This window comes from Monodon monoceros, unplaced genomic scaffold, assembly GCF_005190385.1.
Source record: "Monodon monoceros isolate NGI ecotype Baffin Bay Population unplaced genomic scaffold, NGI_Narwhal_1 Super_Scaffold_20, whole genome shotgun sequence".
Taxonomy (NCBI): domain Eukaryota; kingdom Metazoa; phylum Chordata; class Mammalia; order Artiodactyla; family Monodontidae; genus Monodon; species Monodon monoceros.
The window spans coordinates 134,907,071-134,927,919 of NW_021703777.1; the positions used below are offsets into that span (position 1 = coordinate 134,907,071).

General features: G+C 54.8%; 1 protein-coding gene across 1 annotated transcript in view; it reads right to left on the reverse strand.

Moving 5' to 3' along the window:
- Nucleotides 1-20,849, reverse strand: part of RGS12 (regulator of G protein signaling 12) — a 94,738-nt gene that overhangs the window by 49,114 nt on the left and 24,775 nt on the right.

The following is a 20,849-nucleotide window of genomic DNA, read 5'->3' on the forward strand; positions in this document are numbered from 1 at the left end:
TAGGGAAGGTCACCTGGGACATGGAGGGAGAGGGCTCCAGAGAAGGAGTCGGGAAAGGGAAAAGCTGGGCGGAGGCAGGAGAGGGTGTCGGTGGCACAGACACCAGGGAGCCTTCACCGCGGGAAGGGGAGTGGGTTCAGTGCAGGGCAACCTGCTGCCTTGTTGACATGTCCTGGTCACAGCACAGGCACAGCTCCGAGAGCAGCGGGCAGGCAGGGCCCCAAGGCAGGGACAGGGGCCAGCGGGCCGTTGGTGCGGTGCCGGGCACTGGAGCGGGCGTGCTGCCCTCTGCGTCTTTGCCCAGTGCTGGGCTGGGCGCAAGGAAACCTCCAAGCCACGCCCTAAGAATAAACCCACTGCAGAACCCCCAGGCCTTGCACGCCTTCCTCTCAGCAGAGGGAAGGGAGACTGGAGTGCATGGCGTCGGGGGTGAACGGGGAGCCCCTTCCCAAGTTCTGGGCACCCCCAACAAGCAGAGGTCATGTTTTAAGACCCCTAAGCCCAAAGCCAAACAAGTGAGGACAGAGATGCCCCAGATTAGCTGCTTCCGGTGGAAGCCCCATCCCCCCGGGGGACAGAAAGCATGTATTTGTGGCCGAATTTTGAAAAGAGCCACCACGTCAACTGCATCCCCTACTCACTGTTTGGCCCTCCCGTCGCCAGCGCCAGGGCCCCCCAGACCTTGCCTCCTCGACTTCACGAAAGACAAGGGACCCTCTTGGTCGCAGCCCCTCACCTTGTGGGACTTACACCTACCCTCCTGCCCCCAAGGGTCTGTCCTCTGACAGTGAGAAGAAGAGGCTTCCTGACGGTTTTAGGATGGGGCTCGTCAGCGTTTCATACCATCATGAGCCCTCGGTCAGAAATACTCTGGAACTATAACCTGGTACCTTATCCGTATATTTTTCAATAGTAAACACACAGGCTATTGTGGGTCCAGCTTTGAAACCTTCATCTTGCCAGACAGGCAGGCAGTGAGCAGGCCCCAGCGAACCACCAGCCCTCACACGCCAAGGGTCTGGTTTTCACCCGAGAAGCGCAGGGTGAGTCTCCTTCCCAGGGTGGATGAGTGCACTGTGGGAGGCTGTCCTGCTGCCCGTGCTCACAACAAATCACCTACAAACGTGTTGTAAATTAAATAATATCAAAGGCAAATTACTCCCTTGAGATTATGAGAAGAAAATCTGCAAGGCCATACACAAAAGCAGAAATACTATCAATAATAATTTTGAAAAATAAGTCATAAAATGCAAAATCCACGAATGTGAAGGACGTGGCTCACTTCGTGTTACAATCATGACTAAATCTAAAGTCTCAGGCTTTAGCAGACTGAACAAAATGCACTAAAAAATCTCACACGTATCCCCAAAATGAACTGAACTCAAGGTCCAGGAAACAGGAGTGTGCCTGAAGCCAAGAAGGAGGTGGCAGCTGAGTGCAGGCAGCCCACGGGGAGGCGGGATGGGCTGGGGAGCGTGGACACGGCGAGCAGGGCGGGCTCAGCGCATCTGAAGAGGCTCCAGCTGGGGGGCTGCCAGATTCCAGCGTGGGGGGCCACCAGACTCCAGCGTGGGGGACCCTCTGGTGCAGTGTGAACAGATCCAGGTAAAGTTCCCCAAACGTGCTTTTAGAGCAGTTTTAGATTTATAGACACATTGTGAAGCTAGCACAGAAACAAACATGCTTTCTAACATACTGCTGCTCCACAGAAGCAAGGGGAACCCCTGAGGGAGGAGAGAGGGGGAGGGAACAGAGAGCAGCCGGCAGACGCCAAGGCCGCCAGGCAGGACGCAGGGCTGAGCGGCGCGTGTCCACTCACTCGGACGCTCGTGGGGCAAAGAGCCCCAACTCCGGCAGCCACAAACCAAATCCTCCAGGAAGGCCCACAGGAGTTCCAAGAGTGTGAGCCTGCCCAGACGTGAGCTCACAATTCAAAAATCCCCCCTCCCAAACCCAAGGAAACCCCACCACAAGAAAGAACCAGCAGAAATAGCAATTAACAGAATCTCAGACACTGGAAGGTTCTAATACAGATGTCAAATAACCATCTGAAATTGTGAAGAAATAAAAGTTGCAATAAAGAAAAGAGGAAGTAAGGTGGTAGATATGAAAAATAACCCAACAGAATGATTGACAATGAAAACTACAACTGCTGAAATTAAACACTCAGCAGAGAGGTTAACAGAGATTAGAGGTTGAAGAGAAAATTTGGGGATTGGAAGACAGACCTGAAAGAAATCACACGGATGGCAGCACAGAGAGGAGGCACAGGAAACAAGCAGCAGAGACTAGGCTGCACTGGGAGGGTGCACAGAGAGGAAATCCTGGCCAGCCTGCAGCAGGGCCAGCGAAACCCCCTCAGGAGTGAGAGCTGCTCTGCCCACAGGCCATCCCTCCGGGAACTTCTCCACGATGCCCACCAGGAAGAGGCATCCTGGGTCCAAGTCTCAGTTGTTCCGCATTTTCCAGGAGGGACTCAAAGTCTACAAGCCACAGCCTCAGAGGATGTACTTCCTTCCCTTTCCCCACTTTGGGTAGCTGTGCCAAGAGTGCCTTCCAAGTACTAGGCATCTGCGGAGCCACAGGCTGGTGGCCTCTGTGTGCTGAGGGTTCTCCCCGAGCGGCCGGATATCCCCGCCCACCCAAGGCCCTAAGCTCTGCACAGAAATCCTTGACGAGAGGCAAGTTTGCTCTGGGATGGATCCTGACACGAATCAATGCAGAAGGATCACCGGAACTAGGTACGCAGCCTTGCCTCGCGTCTCCCACCTTCTCTATTCGCGACTTGTTATCCTGGCAACTGTCTCCATCCCAACCAGACGTTAATCCGAAAGTAGAGCTCTATGGAGACGCACCTTAATATCACCTGGACACAAAACTACTGCCCCCTCCAAGTTTCCATACTTTTGGAGAAGTCGATGATGACTTCCTGACCAGATTACTTAATTTGCAAATAATGTATAATTATCATTAACCTAATTCTCCCATTTACTCTCTAATATTTATTCTATTTATAAGCACACACCTGGGAGTGACAGAGCTGGGCCATCACGTGAACTGACATGAGATATCCCCCAAAAGGGCCCGCTGGATCCCTAGTCAGCGTCTGATTCCTTGGCCGTTTTGAGAAGGATACAGAAGCAGGCTACGGAGCACATCGCAGGGGCTTCAATATCAGAGGAGGTGAGGCTGAAAGAGGTGACACAGCGCAGCACAGGGCGACAGGTGCTGTCACGGGAGGGGGCGGGGGAGGGGGCCAGTGCCTGGCGTAGGGGCAGATGAGACGGTGCAGGCAAGCAACCTGCCGACAACAGCCTTGGGGGAAAGGCAGGCCACCCCCAAATCGTTTCTATTGACCTTGGGATCGGCACGTCCAATTCTGATCCAATTACCCTTGTTGAGCCTGGCTTGCACTTTTCAAGCACATCCTGGTTGACGGGGGGAAGCATCGAAAATGGCAAACGTTCAGAAACCCCCACAGATAATTCCCAAAGAAGATCCCCCACGAAGGGTGAGAGGGCATAACTGCAGCTCGCCGTGACTTTTAACGTTAGGCATCCCCCGATTTCCTGGCCTGCTTAGGCCGCTATAAACATTTTCACAAACTAACACTTAACTCGCCTAACGTTTGTTCTGTTACTCAGTATAATTTGTATCAACGTGCTTTCATTAGCCTGTACTTCTTGGGTTCTTCCCACATTCCCATATCACACGCTCTTCTTATAAGAAGTGCAGCTGCAGAAAACAAGCTGCCGGTTAAAAGGTGCCGGAAAGTGAGCATTTTTCTGTGCTTGCAGTTTAAACCCATACCATAACTAAACAGCTCTAAAAAGGTCTATGATATGTCTCCAAGACTGGGGTTTACACTAACGTAAATACATTTGCTTTTAAAAGCTTACAAAGTATTTTCGATACGTAATTTAAGTTCAAACAATCTCCATACCTCAGGTCAGCCTCTTAAACCTGATAGTTCAGTGTTAGCTGATTTGGATCTATTCCCAGCAGGAAATGTGTCTGGGCCACACATGTGCACAGATATTTTCTTTTTAATTAATGTTTTGAACGTTCTAGATAATTTCTATGAAGAGTGCTATATGATTCTGGTTTATCAAGGCCGAGTCTGTCAGTAACATTTGACAATAGCAGTTATGAGAATATATCATTTTCTAATGATGCGATACATAGTAATATACAGATATATATTTTCAATTTTGAGCTACTGACAAAATTTCCTACTTTGAACATAAGAAATATTAAATAACCATCTCTGGTTCTTAAAATAAGAGACCAAAGGCTTGTAACTTGCCTAAACATTTTGAAAAAAGAGATAATCCCAATGATGAAAAGCCTTAAGAATCTAACAATTCAATTTGCATCTAAGTTATATTTATTTGGCCTTTTAAAAGCTTGATCCTCTTAGTTGTTTTTTTTTAATATTTATTTATTTGCTTTTTATTTGGCCGCACCGGGTCTTAGTTGCGGCATGCAAGATCTTTAGTTACGGCATGAGAACCCTTAGTTGCGGCATGTGGGATCTAGTTCCCTGACCAGGGATCGAACCCAGACCCCCTGCACTGGGAGCGCGGAGTCTTAGCCAATGGACCACCAGGGAAGTCCCGATCGTCTAAGTTTTAAAGCGACTGCTCGCTGGACGGAGCACAGAAGACAGCAGGTGGTATGGGGCAGGAAGACCACAAGGGGCGGGATGAAGGGCCATCGGACAAGGGATGGAGGGCCACTCTGCTGGTCCCACCCACATGCCAGCCCGCCCTCTGCTCCGAGAGCTCAGGGGCCTTCACAGCAGGCCACGACCCTCCAAGGAGCTATCAAATCAATTCAGCGCATCGTTAGCAGCATTTGTGAAGAAATGAGATAAGATGGGATAGAACAATGTGAAAGCAAAACACCACGAATGCCCCGGGGTCTCCGCTGTTTTAGAGCCCGGCCTCACGTGCACGGGAGCACACACACCCCGTGTGTCCTGATGTGACACGCATCTCCTGCGCAGGCTGTAGTCCTGGGGTGGTGCGTGGAGAGCACCTGTGCAAACGTGGGGAAGCCGTGTGTGAACGGCTCTGAGAGCAGAGAGGCAACCTCTCCCTCCCCTTGGCCTGGAGCACCCCAACCGGTCCCTAGCGCTCACCTGCAGCCTCACCTGGAGAGCCCACTACCTGGGCTGCAGCTTCACCCACGCCTTCTCCAGAGAAGCCTTCCACAGCCACGACGCCCAGTACTCCGGTTACATACAGGACACAGGGGTGACCTCCCATAGACCTCGAGGGGCCCGAACCAAAGGGGCAGTGCCCGCGCCCCAGCCCACCCAGGATCCACAGCATTGCACACACACTGTGCACACACACACCCCGCACTGTTCCTTCCCAGCAGTTTCAGCCAGAGATAGCTGGACACAAGGCTCACGTGCAGCAAGGAAGAGTTCTAGATTCAAACCACGACTTCACAGCAGAGGGTCTCTGCGATCCAGAGGCTGTGGTGACAGCAGGACGACAGCACCACAGGTGTGTTCAGCGCTGCCCAGCGACCAGCGGGGTGGCCGGACACAAGGCGGGCCGGGGCTCACCAGGCAGCTCACAGCGCTTCCTGTGAGGGGTGGGGACAGGCAGTGGGGGCCTGCAGTCGGAGGGCGCAGGGGCCCCGGCTCAGAATGCAATCTATGCGTCTCCTGTGTGTGTGTGTGTCCCAAAGAGCTCTTCAATCTCCAATAAAATCAGAAGAAACCGAAAACCCACAATCACAGCATTTTCCTAAGAATTTAACAGCAAGTATTTCCACTGTGCCCTTGGAGAAGCCTCAGATCATTCATTACAAAAACTTAAAAGCCCAAAGGAACACGGACGAGGTAGCACATGGGTGCCACACTAACACTAGGGGTTTGGAGTGAGCATCCAACTTTACACGAGAACCCTCTGGCCTCACTGCTGAAATGAAGACAAACACCCCCTCCACACTGGCCAGCCCAGCGGAAGAAAGACCCGCATCCCCACTGTGTAGACAGGGCGGGAAGTCTCAGAGGGTCTGGGACAACTTTCATGTCTGCATCCCCACAGGACAGCCGGACTCCTGCAAGTCAAGTTAACGTAAACGCTGGCCTCCTGGGATGTCCTGGGCAGGAAGTGGCACTGAGTATAGCCTCAGACAGGCTCGCTCACCGGGAGCTCCTTCTGGATAAAGAGTCCACAGAATCCGAAGCCCCCCCCTCTTCTGAACTTGGAGCCCAAACCCAGGAAACGTTTGAAACGTTTTCTCGTGGAGGCCAAGATGCAGCCACCGCTTGAAAACCTCTACTCGGCAGAGATGGAGCCCCTGCTCCCCAGGCGGGCCAGGGGCAGTGGCAGGGGGCGCCGGCCCTGGGGGTCAGGGAGCATGGGAAGTGGGGAACGCGCTGGGACGGCTTCCACTCACTCAACAAAACGCGCACTCCTCCAGACGCAGGGTGCCTACCACAAACCTGCAACCCAGGAGCTTATGCGAGGGGCTGCAGATTAATCCAGAAAGTCAAGTCCCCGGCGTCCCGGGGAGGCAGGTGTCCCGGAGCGCATGGCACAGAAGGGGGCTGACGTGGGGCAGAGCGAGCAGGGCCCCCAAGGCCCCAGGTGGGAGAGCCAGCGGGTGAGGAAGTATAAGGTCAGACAGACTTGGAAGGTCTCGGAGGGTCGAGCCCAGGGGCCTGCTGACCGCAGGGCTCCGGAGTCGGGGACCCTGGCAGGAGCAGGGCTGGGCCCTTCCCCCAGGCCTCCCGCACGTCCTAAGGGACACATCTCCAGATCTGCAGAGGTGGGGTGGGGAGGGCAGCCTCGAAGTAGCAGCGGGATGCTGGGATGCAGACAGGTCCTGCTGTTTCAGGAGGGGGTGGGCCCAGCTTCCACACCTGCCAGATGAGAACCGTGTGCTCAGAGTCAAGGGGAGAAGCGCTCACTGAGGGGACCCGGGAGAAAGGAGCCGCCTGCGGCCACGCAAACAACAACAAGAGAAAGGAGGGACAGGACGCAGGGGAAGCCCAGTTCCAGGTGACCCAGCCCCTTACAGAAGAAAGGGAAGATGTGAACAAAAGGGAAGATGATCATTTCCTTCAAGTATACTAGGAGGCCTTCTTCTTCTACAGATAACAAGAATCAGAGCGTTAAAAAGGGAGAAAAGAATTTGTGCAGCCCACAGATCAAGTGGGGTACAGTGGACGGTCCTGGACAGACCGAAGCCACTGCCCCATGCAGTTTTCAGGTGAAGAGGCCTGGGGCAGAGCAGGCCTGAGCGACTGGGGTGCACCCAGCACGACGGGATGCCCGCTGGCAAAGACCGCTGGGCACACAGCCCGGTGCCACCCCAGCTCTGGTCAGGACCACCCAGGGCGGCAGAAGCAGGAGAAGCCGACGTGGGGGGAGAGGCCAGTGAGCACAAGTCAGCTCATCTGAGCTAAAAAGAAACTCGGTCAACTGAAGGGCTCCCTGACAACCCATCAAGCTTCTCCCGGAGAGGTTCAGAGAGAGCGGGCCCCGCGCCTCAGACATGCCAGCCCACAGAAGGGCGCGAGCTCAGATCTGCCCCTGCCCACGCCGCCCGCAACCAGCAGAGGGCCAGCCGGGGTCCTGGCGTGCGCTCTGCAGGGAAGGGAGCAGCGGCCCACGCCTGGCCACCCTGCGCCTCCCGCTTTAGGTCCTCACTGCCCCAGCACACAGAGCTGCCTTCCTCCAGGGCTCCTCCCTGGGACGCACTGCTCATCATCGCATCCTCTCAGCTGCGCCTGGACTGCGCCATCCCCTCAGCGGGCGCCCGCAGCCTTGACCGCCATGCAGCTCGCCCGCTGCGGCCGGTCCTGACACCTCCCTGCTCAGCGCCGCCCAGAAAAGACTATTGTACCGTTTTTTACAGGGCAGCCTTTATTTTCAAATCCCACCCAGAGCCCAGCGCATGCAGGGGTAAAGCCCCTGGTGTCAGGCAAGCTCTCTCCCCGGGACTCCAGAGCCCAGAGGCACCTGCCTGGGCAGAGGGAAGGCCGCACGGAGCTGCCACACCCGACTCTCCCAAAGACCGCCCAAGTGCGACGCGGCAGAACCTGTATGCACGCCCGGGACGCACAGGGCTGAGCGCCCTCCCGGAGCAGCCGGGCCACCGGAGTGGACGCCCAAGCAGGCCAGACATCTCCGCCCGGCGGCACTGGGTGCTGTGGACGCGGACTGTGGGTCTGGCACAGTGAGAGCAGAGCGGGGACGCAGGGTCAGGTCGGCCGAGGTGGTGCCCACGGCGGTGCCCGGGGCCCCGACCTCACGGGGGGCTGCTCCCACAGCCCAGAAGGTGGTGTGGAGCCTGCCGCGGGCTGCGGTGGCGCGGGGTCACCAAGCTCTCCGGCCCAGCCCTCTGCTTGGTAGGGCTGCCTCGCCGGACGGCACATGGCCAATTCTGTCGCAGCCCTCCTGGGCCGCAGCCCGGCCACAGCACGGAGCACCGCCGCGGCCCCCCACCCCAGTGAGCCAGTCAGACACGGCAGGGGCGCTCGGGCACCGCTCCAAGGTCCACAAGGGGGTCCAGAGAGGGAGCCCACTAAGCTTTCCTTCTTCCCGCAACAATTTCTTGTGCCTCCTCAATATGCGATCTTACTAGCCCCTGAGGCTGTAACAGCCCATCGTAGTGTGGTTTAAATATGATAGATCGCGTTGTTTTGGCAAAGAGGCAGATACATTTCAAAGTCTACTTATGTTGGACCTCATTCCTAAAAGATGGGGAGGGCTTCCCTGGTGGCGCAGTGGTTGAGAGTCCACCTGCCGATGCAGGGGACGCGGGTTCGTGCCCCCGTCCGGGAAGATCCCACATGCCGCGGAGCGGCTGGGCCCGTGAGCCATGGCCGCTGAGCCTGCGCGTCCGGAGCCTGTGCTCCGCAGCGGGAGAGGCCACAGCAGTGAGAGGCCCGCGTACCGCAAAAAAAAAAAAAAAAAAGATGGGGAAACCAACAGGTTCATCTGGCCAGTGAGGGCCTTGCGTTCCTGCCGGGTCCGCATCCATCAGCTTCCCTGTGCGCTTCTTAGATGGCTACGGGAGATGTCTCCTCTCAAGGCTCACGGGTTCTCCTCTCCAAGATGAAAGGCGCTACGAGAGACACAGCGCCCTTCACAAGTCACGGCTTTCCTTGAGCACATGCACACTGTGGACGGGGCCCTAGGGTTCCCGTGACACGCCCATGGTAGAAATGGACAATCTGAGGCTCGGGGGAGGCACAGAGCTGGCAAGGGGAGGGCGGCCTTCCCACACAGGCCCCCCAGCCCTACTGCCCTTCACCCCAAGACGTCTCTCACTAGGACTGACCTGGAGGCCACGGTGCTTTCTGCCCCTTTGCCCACCGGCCCGCAGGCAGAGCCGGCCAGAGCCGGAGGACTGCACACTGCCCTACCACCTTCCAGCCCATTTCCTATTGCTTAAAATATGACCTTACCAAGCAGATTTTGTTATTTGCTGGGTTGAGCATTTGCAAAATTTCAAAATGAATCCAAATCGTTTATGCAGGCAAGGAAAAGGCAGATTTCTAGTGATGTTTTTTTTCACTCAAAAAACATTTTCTAAAACTTGCTTCTATATACCATGGGAATGAAAATGCAGCCTACATATATGTACAAGTTAGTAACTGGTCAATTGGTGCATATATCGGACACAGTGTATCCAAAGTTCCCTCTTCCACCAGGACGTGAAATGGAATGGACAGGAAACGTCAGTACTCCTGCAGAGAGGGCCAGAGGCAGGCAGGCAGCAGGCTCTCCCGTAAACATCGAAGCCACCAGCCCACCCTCTCAAGTGAGTTTTATCAGTACAAGGAGTTTTCAAAATACATAGTAAATATTTTTAAAATCCATTAAATCTGCACTTCCTTCACAGGCAGGACTCTTGGCCTGTCCAGCAGACCTACTTCTATTTTCTATTTAAAGGGAATGATGCAGTCATTTTCCTAAACCCAACACCCAAACCAGTCACTTCTGACCAAGGAGTTCCTCCTGCTGTTCTCTACAGAAGGCTCTAACTAGACATCAGGAGAACATTTTAAGATGAAACAACTCTCAGAAAAGAATGAATTTAAACTGGTACCCAGTAACTGGGAACAATCTTTCGTAAATAATTTAAATTTATGTTTGCCTTTACATCAACACAGCACAGCCACGAGAGGAAATTAAAAATTATTTTTTTTATTTAATCTCAAATCTTTTAAAAACATTTTATAGTAAGTTCAACTCTATAAGCTTAGATACTAATCAATCATTCCACACGATTGCCAGTAAGTAGTTCCCCATGTATGTATATGAAGCAGAACCAGCTCATTACATTTTAAAATGCTAGATATATGCAACCAAACCACTTTGCTGTACAGCCGACACTAACACGTTGTAAATCCATTTTAAAAAAGAAAACTACACTTCAATTTTAAACAAGAGAAAATGTTAGCTATGAAACAGTAATTTAAAGAGTAAGAAAAATTGTAATACAGGTATCTGGTCGAAATTGAATATCTCAAGAAAATTAATTCACTCATCTTCAAAATCTATTACAATCACGATGGTAAGGGCAAGGAAACATGGATGCTCTCTGTAAGTCTGACTTAGGACGCGGGCAGCGTCCCCCCGAAAGGTTGCGGGGGGGACCCGGTGTGACCGACCCCCAACCCAGCCTCGCTCTGGGTGTTGGTCTGTGGTCCCAGAGCCGGGCTTTTACCTCCACGGGACTCACTTCAGGCTCCATGATGTAGACACAAGAAAGACATTTTCAAAGTTTACACTTAAAAGCTACCATTCTCTAAACAGGCTGAAAATAAAGCAGTAACCAAGATGCCAAGTTTCCTTTAAACAATTCCGTTTAAGTGACGAGAAACATCTGGAGTAGCTTACCTGCTGACTGTTTAAAACGTGAGTCTCCTTTGGCAACCCTTTTTCCAAATTCATCTTAAGACAGGAGAACTTCTGACCCGCACCAGGCACGCAGCTCTAAAACACACCATGCAGCCCCGCCACACGCCTGTGCACGTCAGAAAGTTTAAAGACATTTCAGATGAAGTTCCATCCCGCTCCCTCCGTAACCCATGGCAACAGGACACTGCAGGAAGCTGTGGTTTGCCAGGGATTCAGACTCTATCTCAATTGTCTCGTACAAAGAAAAAAAAAATCCGTTTACATAAATCACGCTGTGAGATCATTTTAAAAGTATTTCCTCTACCAAATCAGAAGAATAAACCTTCAGCTGATAGGGGTAATGGCTCAGCCGGCAGAGCAGCTGCAGAGAATTTGTTTTTAGCAGCGTGGTGCAGTGCGCCGGCTAATTACAGAGGCTCACGAGTCTATTGTGAGCTCCACGTGCACGCGTGTGCAGGGCCAGCCCCGGGAACCTGCCGTGTTCCTAAGACCTGTCTCGGGGCCTCGGTCCCCGCTCCACGATCTGCCGTCTGCCTCCCAACACCTGACACAACCTGAACGCGAGGGGGCCATGGCAGGTCCTGGTTTTAAAAGGCAAGAAGGAAAGAAAAAGAAAACTGTTTCCAGAACCTAGGTATCACTGCAGAGCTACCTGCTAGCTTTCTGGACATTCAGGATAAACTGCTCTCCCCAAGGTGCTTCCCTGTCAAAACCTCTCCTCAGCAGGTGCCCGGGGTCTCGTCTGAGGGGCTCCAGGAACGGCCCTCGCTCCTGGCGTGTTAGACCGGGAGGACCTCGGCACACATCCTGTCCAGGGCTGTGGGCGCAGTGGTGCCCATGGGCCAGCGGGCGGGGATGATGGCCTGGGGCTGGGGGTCAGGCCGCCAGCCGGAACGCGCCGAGCCCACCTTACTCTGTTTCCGTGGGAGAAACTCGCACACGGCCAGCGTGAGTGTTCTTTGCACGGGCAGAACTCTCAGAGATAACCAGCGGGCACTGGCTCGGGCTTCCTCAGACAGGCTTTCTCACACAATAAATGTACGGAAGCAGGAGAGGGGAAGGAGCAGAGGCTGCCACGGTCACCCTCTCCACCACCACGGAGCACAGGAACAGGCCAATGGGGGATGCCGGGGGCTGTGATGAGCCAGCAAGGGGGGTGGGGGAGACCTCGCCGGCTGGCGGACAGGGGGGGAGGGCTGTGTGGAGGGGCAGGGAGGGGACCCGCAGCCCCGCCTCTCCCTCTGTGCAGCTGCCCCCACCCCGGGAGGGGGGCTCCAGGACATAAGAAGCCACTCCTTCCAGCTCCCGGGGTCCCCGGTGCCCGCCTGGCCTGGAGGGGCTTCGAACCCTCTCCTTGGCAGGACCTCATCTTTAAAGAAAGGGGGGGTGCCCTTACAAACGAGGCCCTCTGGGCACACAGATGTCATGGCGGGAGGAGCTGTGAGGTACGCGCTGCAGGCCTGCAGGGCTGAAACACGGGGCTAGACACAGCGACATCCTTTCCACTGCCCAGCCTCCCCTTCCAGCACGCACACACGCACACACGCACCCATCCACGTGCACACCTTCACACACGCACACACGCACCCATCCACGTGCACACCTTCACACACGCACACCCATCCACATGCACACCTGCACACACGCACCCATCCACGTGCACGCACCCATCCACGTGCACACCTGCACACACACACCCATCCACATGCACATGTGCACACAAGCACATGTCCAGAGAAAACCCGCTGGAGGGCTCTGGAAAGACAACAATGGGGTCTTCAGTGATCAGTTGAGCCCGTGACTCTGACCTGATTATCCTCCTCGCTGATTTCCGATTCCCAGGGTTTTGGCGGAGGTGCTGGCCTCCCAGCCAGAGCGGGGGCCAGCAGCATCCTAGCCCCAAAGGCCCACCAGACAGACCCTGGAGATGACCACCAGGGACCAAGACGGGAAACAGGCTGCAGGACAGGCCATGCCCACAGGGAAAGGACCTCCTGTGACCCTGGGAAAACCTAGCACCCAGGTGCTGGGCCGCCCAGGTTACCACTTTGGTGTCAAACTTGTCTTTATTCTAATCATTTCAGACAGAAATATATGTGTCCCTGCAGAAGCAGAACAATTTCACTTGGCGTGTTTATCACGTTCAGCCCAGAAAGCAGCCCAGGACCATCAGGGTCCAGGTGCAGCTGTCCCCTCTGGGCTCTTCTGTCCCTCAGGCTTTCTCTGTCTCCTCCTTTGCTGTCCGTAAGGCAAGGAGAGGAAGGGGTGGGGCGAGAATCTGGCCACAGAATCCCCGGTACTAGATGGTGTCCTGGGCAGCCCAGAGCCCAGCTCACTTCCTGGGGAAAGAGAGGTGCCTGGAGCTCCTGGAACAAGCGACCAGGACATTCTGAGCACCAACCACACCCACCATTGCATCCTCCTTATTCTGGTGGGAGTGTTGACCTGGGGCCAGGGGGCGGCGGCTTCAGACCCGGGGCCACAAAGCCCAGCACAGCCCCTGACAAACCCAGCAAGTGCTGGTTCGGGCAGGAGAAGAAAAGGCTGGTGGCAGCGGACGGCGTGGAGCTGCCCAGCTCGGCCTTGACAGGACAGCCCCCTCTGTGAGCTGAGGCCAGCCATCCTGTTGGCACCTCCACAAGAGAGCAAATGGCCGGAAAGCAGGGGGGTCTGGGGGGCACCCCGGCCTGGAAGCCCGACGACAACACCCGCGGGCGAGTCCTGCAGCTGGAGGAACACAGAGGCCTCTATTCCCTGGGGCCGCACCTGCCCGGGGGTCCGTCCTGAGCTAAAAATGGCATGAGAGTCCCTGTGGGGTGCGCAGACCCGGGTCAGGGCAGCTCAGGGAGTATGCTGGGGAGGGGTTCCAGCCAGAAGGGACAGATGAGAGGCAGGGGAGGGCATCCAGCGGGAACTGGGGACCCTGGCGAGCTGCATCCCAGGGCCAGGGGCTGCAGGTGGGGTCTCAGGGCCAAAGAGCTCCTTCTTTGTTGTGGGTTCCTTGCAGAGTCACCTGTCTCCCCAGGAGCCTCTCACCAGTCACCATCCCCCACCCCACGCCAGTGCTGGAAAAGGGAGGGCACATTCTCCTTAATACCCTGGACCCACCAGGGCTTCCCGAGGCTTCCGCCCAGCCCCGGGCACAGTTGGACCTGGAGGGGACAGACACACGCTTTACTCAAGGTTCAAAGTAACCAAGGGAGATGAGCGCAGACAAGCTCAGAGACAGGCCTGTGTCAGCCTGCCCGGCCCCTCGCCCCTTCACGAGGGCAAGGAGGCCGGTGAGGGCCAGACCACCCTCACTCGGGGATGCCCAGACTTCCCCAGGAAGAGGCTAAGTGGGTAAAAGGCACAACCGGAGGAGGGTGCACAGCGACCGTGGTGACCGCCATGGGGAGATGCTCAGGAAACGCGGCCTCACCTGCCATCCCAGCTCCTCACCCCAGGCCTCCCGCGGCCGCCTCAGGGCCTCGGCTGTGACCCCTGTGGGTGGGGACCCTCGAGTCTCCCCACAGCACTGCCGAGGTGAGAAGTCTGACCATGCGCCATCTACCTGGCCCAAGCCCCCCACTCCCCAACCCCTCCCCTCACCCGAACCACCATGCGGCCCAAAGGGTAATCCTAACTGTCCCCCTTCCTGCCCCGACACCCCTACTGTTCATTCTCGGCTTAGCAGCCAGTGGGACCCTTTCCAAACCCTGAAGCTGCCCTGCCCACCTCCTACTCACCCGCAGCACCTGTGCCCCACCTCCCGCCCCTCATGTCCATCCATCCCTGCTGGGAGGCCAGCTCCTCCGGGGCAGGGGTTGGTGTCAGTTTTGTCCAGTGCTGTCCACAGAGCCAGAATAACGTCAGCACACGGTAGGCGTTCAAAAACCAGTCACCGAATGAGGAGACACTCAAGGTACTGAGAAAACCTAGTATATGGCCCTGAGTTAATAGGATCTTAAAGAGAATTAAGATAATTTCCTATGTGCATAGTTTAAAGAGTAGACTAGCATGTCAAAAACCAAAAAAAGCAAAAACTGGTGGTCCAGTGGTTAAGACTCCGCGCGTCCAATGCAGGGGGAGCAGGTTCAATCCCTGGTTGGGGAACTAAGATCCCACACGCTGCACAGTGTAGCCAAAAAAAAACAAAAACAAAACCAAAAACAAAAAACTAAATAAAATTTTTTTAAAAATAAGCAAAAACTTCAAAGTTAAATTCCCCTAGAAATAGGAAAACAGCAAAAGTAAGAAAGGGGTAAAAAGAGCTTGTTTTGAAAAGTCTGAGTAGATTTCACCCTGGATAATGGGACTTCTGGAAATCGCCCAGAGTGTCCCAAAGGTGAGCCAGAGGTGGGAAGGAGTGAACCAAACCAGACAAGTGGCCACAGCCGGCAACCGGGCTCTCAGTCTCAGGTCTGAGGCCCAGCTTGGGGTCCTGCTGCCTTTGCTGTAGGGGGTCAGTCTCAGGGGCCAGCCCAGCACAGCTCAGGGAGCTGGTGCAAAGCAGCTCACTCGACCTCAGCCTCAGCATCAGAGGGACCAGGCGAAGTCCCCTACCCCCCAAAGCCCCCTCTCCCTCCAGAGCAGAGAAGTCTGGACAAGTGGCCAGGGAGGGAACCGCGTGGCCTCAGCGCCCCCTGCTGTCCAGGCCGGGCACTGCCAGTCCTGCTAACAACCCCTGGGCCCGCTCAGGTGAGAGCAACCAGCACAGGCTGCCTTTGACGGCCGGAGCAGGCAGGCACGGAGAAACTCCTGCCAACGGCCAGCAGTGGCTCAGCCAGCTCCACGCACAACATGGGTCAACAGCCTCCAGTGGGTGACGGGGAGGGGCAGCTCCCGGAAACTGGGCTGGGGCACTGTTCCCTTTTAGGCCTGCACTGCTCAGCTTGGGACCCCTGCACCCAGGTCCCACTTCGAGGCCCTGGGAGCCTTGAAGATGTCCCACAAACGCAAGGCGCTCTTTCTGAGACCGGCTCTACACACTGCAGGCAGAGGCGGGCCTGCAGTGCAGACTCCACTCTTCCTGCCCCGCCTCTCAGGTCCCGCCCTCCTTGGTGACAGTCCGCCATGAGCAGGACCAAAACTCACAGAAACCCACCCGACGCTTGCACACCTCCCGTCTCGAGAGCCCTCCAGGGAGGACGCCCCCCACGGCCCCCACCTCCCCCCACCTGTCACCAGCTCACCTCCCCTCCCTCCCCTTTCGTCCCCCGCGACGCTGCCCCACCAAGTCACAGGGAAAGTGTAGCCATGTCACCGCTTCTCTCCACAGTTCTGCACTGGACATGCCACCACGAGCCACGGCCACACAGATGGAACTGTGCAGACGCGCTCTCTGGTGTCCATCTGCTCCCGTGACACCTGCACACCACGAGGCAGCCGCAGGGCGTTCTAGCACGAGCCAATCACACTGTGGGTAGGAGAGGTGGCCTCGTCTGGGAGCCTCACGACAACGCCGCCTTGAATTGCTGCCTGTCTCCTGGTCCACACGGTGCCGTCTCAGACACGAGGGATGCTGAGTCTCGGGACACCTATGTCTTCAGTGTCCCTAGTGACAGCAAACACTCCCCCGTGCTTGGCAAGAGTCCGGCTGCTTCACGTCTGCACCAACATTCACGCCGTCCGCCAGTCTCTTCCACTCCAGACCTCCTGGGATGTGGACCTCACTGGCTGCAACTTGCCCCCCTGGTGACTAATGTGGTTGGAAGCCTTTCCAAGGCCGCATTTGCCACTGTGGATCATCTCTCATCAGAGGCCTGTTTGAATCTCTTGCCCACTTTGCTTTGGTAGGTGTTGTGAGGAGCCTCCGTGGGTCACCGCACTCGTGTCCCCCCGCCCCGTCCTTGCCCTCGAGGGAAGGTGCGCTTGCATGAACATAGGTTCCGAGTATTCGCTGAGTCAGAGTCAGCCTTGGTCTTTATGGTTAGTGCTTTTTGTGTTCAGCTTAAAAAGTCTTTCCCTCCCCAACACCACGGACATGTGCCTCTACTTTAACCCCTACTAACTCGCGTTTTGCCCTTCCCAGGGAGATCTGCGGCACAGCTGGATTAACTGCGTTTGCACGGCGTGAGGGAGAATCAGGTTCTCTTTCACTCTCTTTTTCCACGTAGACCCCTACTTACCCCAGCACCACTGAAAAGACCACACTCACCCCTGCTCTGCACACACGGCCTGACATCCACAGGTGCTGGGTCTGTTTCTTGCTCTCTCTCCTACTCCGCTGTTTATCTGTCTATCCATCTATCTGTGTGCCGCCACTTCCACAGTTTTACGTTTCTCTAACTTTATAATAAGTTTCAGCAGCTCATAGAGGAAGTCTTCCTACCTTATTCTTCTTCAAGAATATCTTGGCTACACTTGGCCCTTTGCATTTCCACAAAATTTTTAGAATCATCTTAAGTTCCACAAAACAGCTGTTGGGATTTTGGTTAAAATTACAATGAACCTACATGTCATTTTCAAACTGTGTCCACAACTGATTTTTGTATAGTGACCATATATCCAGCAACCTTGCTAAACGTAGTCATTAATTTTAAGAATCCATAGATTCTTTTGCATTTTTCCATGTTACGATCACATCATGGGAGAATTTTCCTTTGCACATTTTTGTTTGTTTGTTTGTTTGTGGTATGCGGGCCTCTCACTGCTGTGGCCTCTCCCGTTGCGGAGCACAGGCTCCGGACGCGCAGCCGCAGCGACCATGGCTCACGGGCCCCGCTGCTCCGCGGCATGTGGGATCTTCCCGGACCGGGGCACGAACCCGTGTCCCCTGCATCGGCAGGCGGACTCTCAACCACTGCGCCACCAGGGAAGCCCCGTTTTTTAACTTCCATTGTTCTACTTTCTTAGTACACTGACTAGGACTTGCAGTAAACATTTAAATGGACATGGTAACAGCAGACATCTTTCCTCGCTCGATCTCAAACAGAAGCTTAAGTCTGACACATGCAGTAGGCTTCTCCATGTCCTTATCAGGTTAGGGCGCTCCCCTTAACCCCGACCGTGTTAAGGTGTTTAGCCATGAACAGATATTGAATTTACCAAGTGCCTTTCCTGCTTCTGTTAAGATGATATATGACCGTTCTACTTGGTTAATGTGGTGAATTACACTGACTGATTTTCAAATGTTAGAAAAGCACTGTCCTTGGAACAAACATGAACAGCTGGACCCAGGAGACATCATGTAGTTTAGGACCTCCCACCTCTCTCGGCAGCGAGCTGCCCCATAACCCTCCTTTCCTCTAAGGTGTCTCAGTTTTGGTGCCAAGGTTTTCGAGGCCTCATAAAATGAGTTAGGAAGTAATGCCTCTTTACTGATTGTTTTGATAGGTTTGTTTCATTAATTTCTGCTGTGACCTTCATCACTGTCCAGCTTCTACGTCCTTTGTGTCTGTTTTACAGTTCTTTTTCTAACCTCTTGAGGTGACTTCCTACTTTCCTTCATGTCTAACATTCGCTCGTAAAGCTACAAATATTCCTCTGAGCTCACTTTTAGCTACATCCCACAGGCTTAGATGTATTTTCTTTATCATTCAGAATATATTCTAATTTCCACAGTGATTCTTTGAACTCTAGATCACTCAGCCTCTCACTCTGGATGTGAGTGCGGTATCTCCTCTTTGCCACTGGTTTCTGCTACACCTGCCTGTGGCCAAGGACAGACTCTGGGTGAAGAGACGTCCATACCTGTTGAGACTTGCTTTATGGCCCAGCACATGGTCAGCTTCCCTACATGTTCCACGAGGAGGAAAGGATGAATTTACTGGGTGCCGCACACATGAGTCCAGCAGGTCAAGCTGCTCAGATCCTTTACCTCTTACTGAACTTCTCCTGCTCAGTCTGCCAGTTACTGAGGAAGGAGTTAAAAAATCTCCTGCTGTGAGTACAGGTTAGTCCAGCTCTGTTCCTACTTCTGTCAGTTTCTGCTGTAGACATGTTGAGACTGTGGAACTGAATGCAGACAAAGTTTATAACTGCAGCTCCCTGCTGCCTCACTATGACGAAGGCTCCTGTCTACCCGTGGGGCGCTCTGCCTGGGAGGCCACTTTGCGATCAGTGCAGCCCCGCTACCAGCCTTCTGAGTAGTACTGCACATTGTCTCCTCTTCCGTTCCTCCATTCGCGTTTGATGTGTCCCTAGCAAACAGCGTAACCAGACTTTCAGTGCTGCCCTGACAGTCTCTCCTTTCTAACTGGGATATTTGACCCCTTTACTGTTATTGTAACTACCAGCACAGCTGGGCTGAACCCCCTCACGGAGGCTGCCTACTTGTCCTTCCTGCTCTCCGCCCTTTGTCTCTCCTTTCCTCCTGTCTCACCTTCTTTCAAATTCAACATTTTTTATTATTCCATTTCTTCCTTCTATTAATTTAAAATTTACTTATTATTTTATTGTCTTAGGTTACCCTGGAGATTACAACATGCATCCTTACCTTATAAAACTCAAATTTTCATCACACCTTTGTCCTCTTCCTAGTGGAGATAAGCTCCCAGAAACAGCTGACCTCCATTCCCCTATGCCAGTGCTCATCCTGCCGTGCTGTAATTTAATTTCATGTACTTTCAAACCAAACAAAACACAATTCCTCTTGTTTTACAGTCACCACTCATTTGGATTGACTGATACATTCACCACTTTTTCGCCCTGTCCTGTGTGGTCCTTCCTGGGTCCTCCTTGCCCAGCGTTTAGAGGGCCCTCCGTCTGAGTCTGCTCCAGGAGGCTCAGCCTAAGACATGGTGTCCCGAGGGCCCAGGAAATGGACTCGGAACTGGCCTCGTGCAGAGGAGCCGGGCTGGTGGCAGCCGCATGCAGAGGCCCCGGCAGGGACAATTAAAGGCAAGATGTGAAAGCTGGTGCCTCTGGGGAGGGGGCCAAACAAGGGTGTGAGGCCCAGGAACGGGGATGGCCCAGAGGCCGCCTAGCACACCTGCCGAAGAGTGTGGAACAGAGGGAAGAACAGACAGACAGGGAGTTCAACAGGCCTCCCAAAGGCGAGTGTTAAAGTTATTTGTGCTTCTACATTTTGAAATCTTCAGGCAAAAAGGTCGCAAAGATTGAGTCCCATGTCTCTAACATACTATTTTGACAAAAGAGGTTCACAGGTGATAGAAAGATCGTGTGCCCTGCAGTCCGTGGTCTAAAGAACACTGTGCCTGCACGTGGCTTCTCATCTGTGAAATGGGGACACTCAGAGGGAAAGGGGAGGGGAGGTCCGGCCTGCTCTCAATCAGCCACGCAGGTAACAGGAGGCCCCTGGTGTCTGTCGTGACGAGAAGTAAGCGGTGACCGCAGGGCCTGGAGCGCTTGTCCGGAAGCAGACCTCGAGCCACCACCAAGCCACACGTGCTGGCTCATGGTCCCCGGGGGCTCAGGCCCCTGCAGAGACCCTTCTCCCAGGACGATGCAGAGACGACACCTGGCCAAACTCCCAGAGGGAGAATGCAGGCTTGGCGGGGACCCCCCTTCTTGGCACCCCGGAGCCCCAAGGCCCTGAGCAGGGGCCTCTTCCGGCCTCAGGGCGCCCGGGGGCTGCCCCACGGCCGCTCCCGCTCCCACCTCCCAGTACCATGTGCCCCGCCGCCCCAAAACCCACCCAGGGGGCTTCCCTGGTGGGGCAGTGGTTGAGAGTCCGCCTGCCGATGCAGGGGACACGGGTTCGTGCCCCGGTCCGGGAAGATCCCACATGCCGCGGAGCGGCTGGGCCCGTGAGCCATGGCCGCTGAGCCTGCGCGTCCGGAGCCTGTGCTCCGCAACGGGAGAGGCCACAGCAGTGAGAGGCCCGCGTACCGCCAGAAAAAACAAAACCACCCACCCAGGACTCTCTGAAAACCCTCTGGAATCAGTCCCCCTTCTCATGTAGATAATGAGGTGATCTCAAGGCCCTTTCCAGCTCTAACAGCCAAAGAGAAACCCTCTGGAATCAGCCCCCCCTTCTCATGTGGATAATGAGGTGATCTCAAGGCC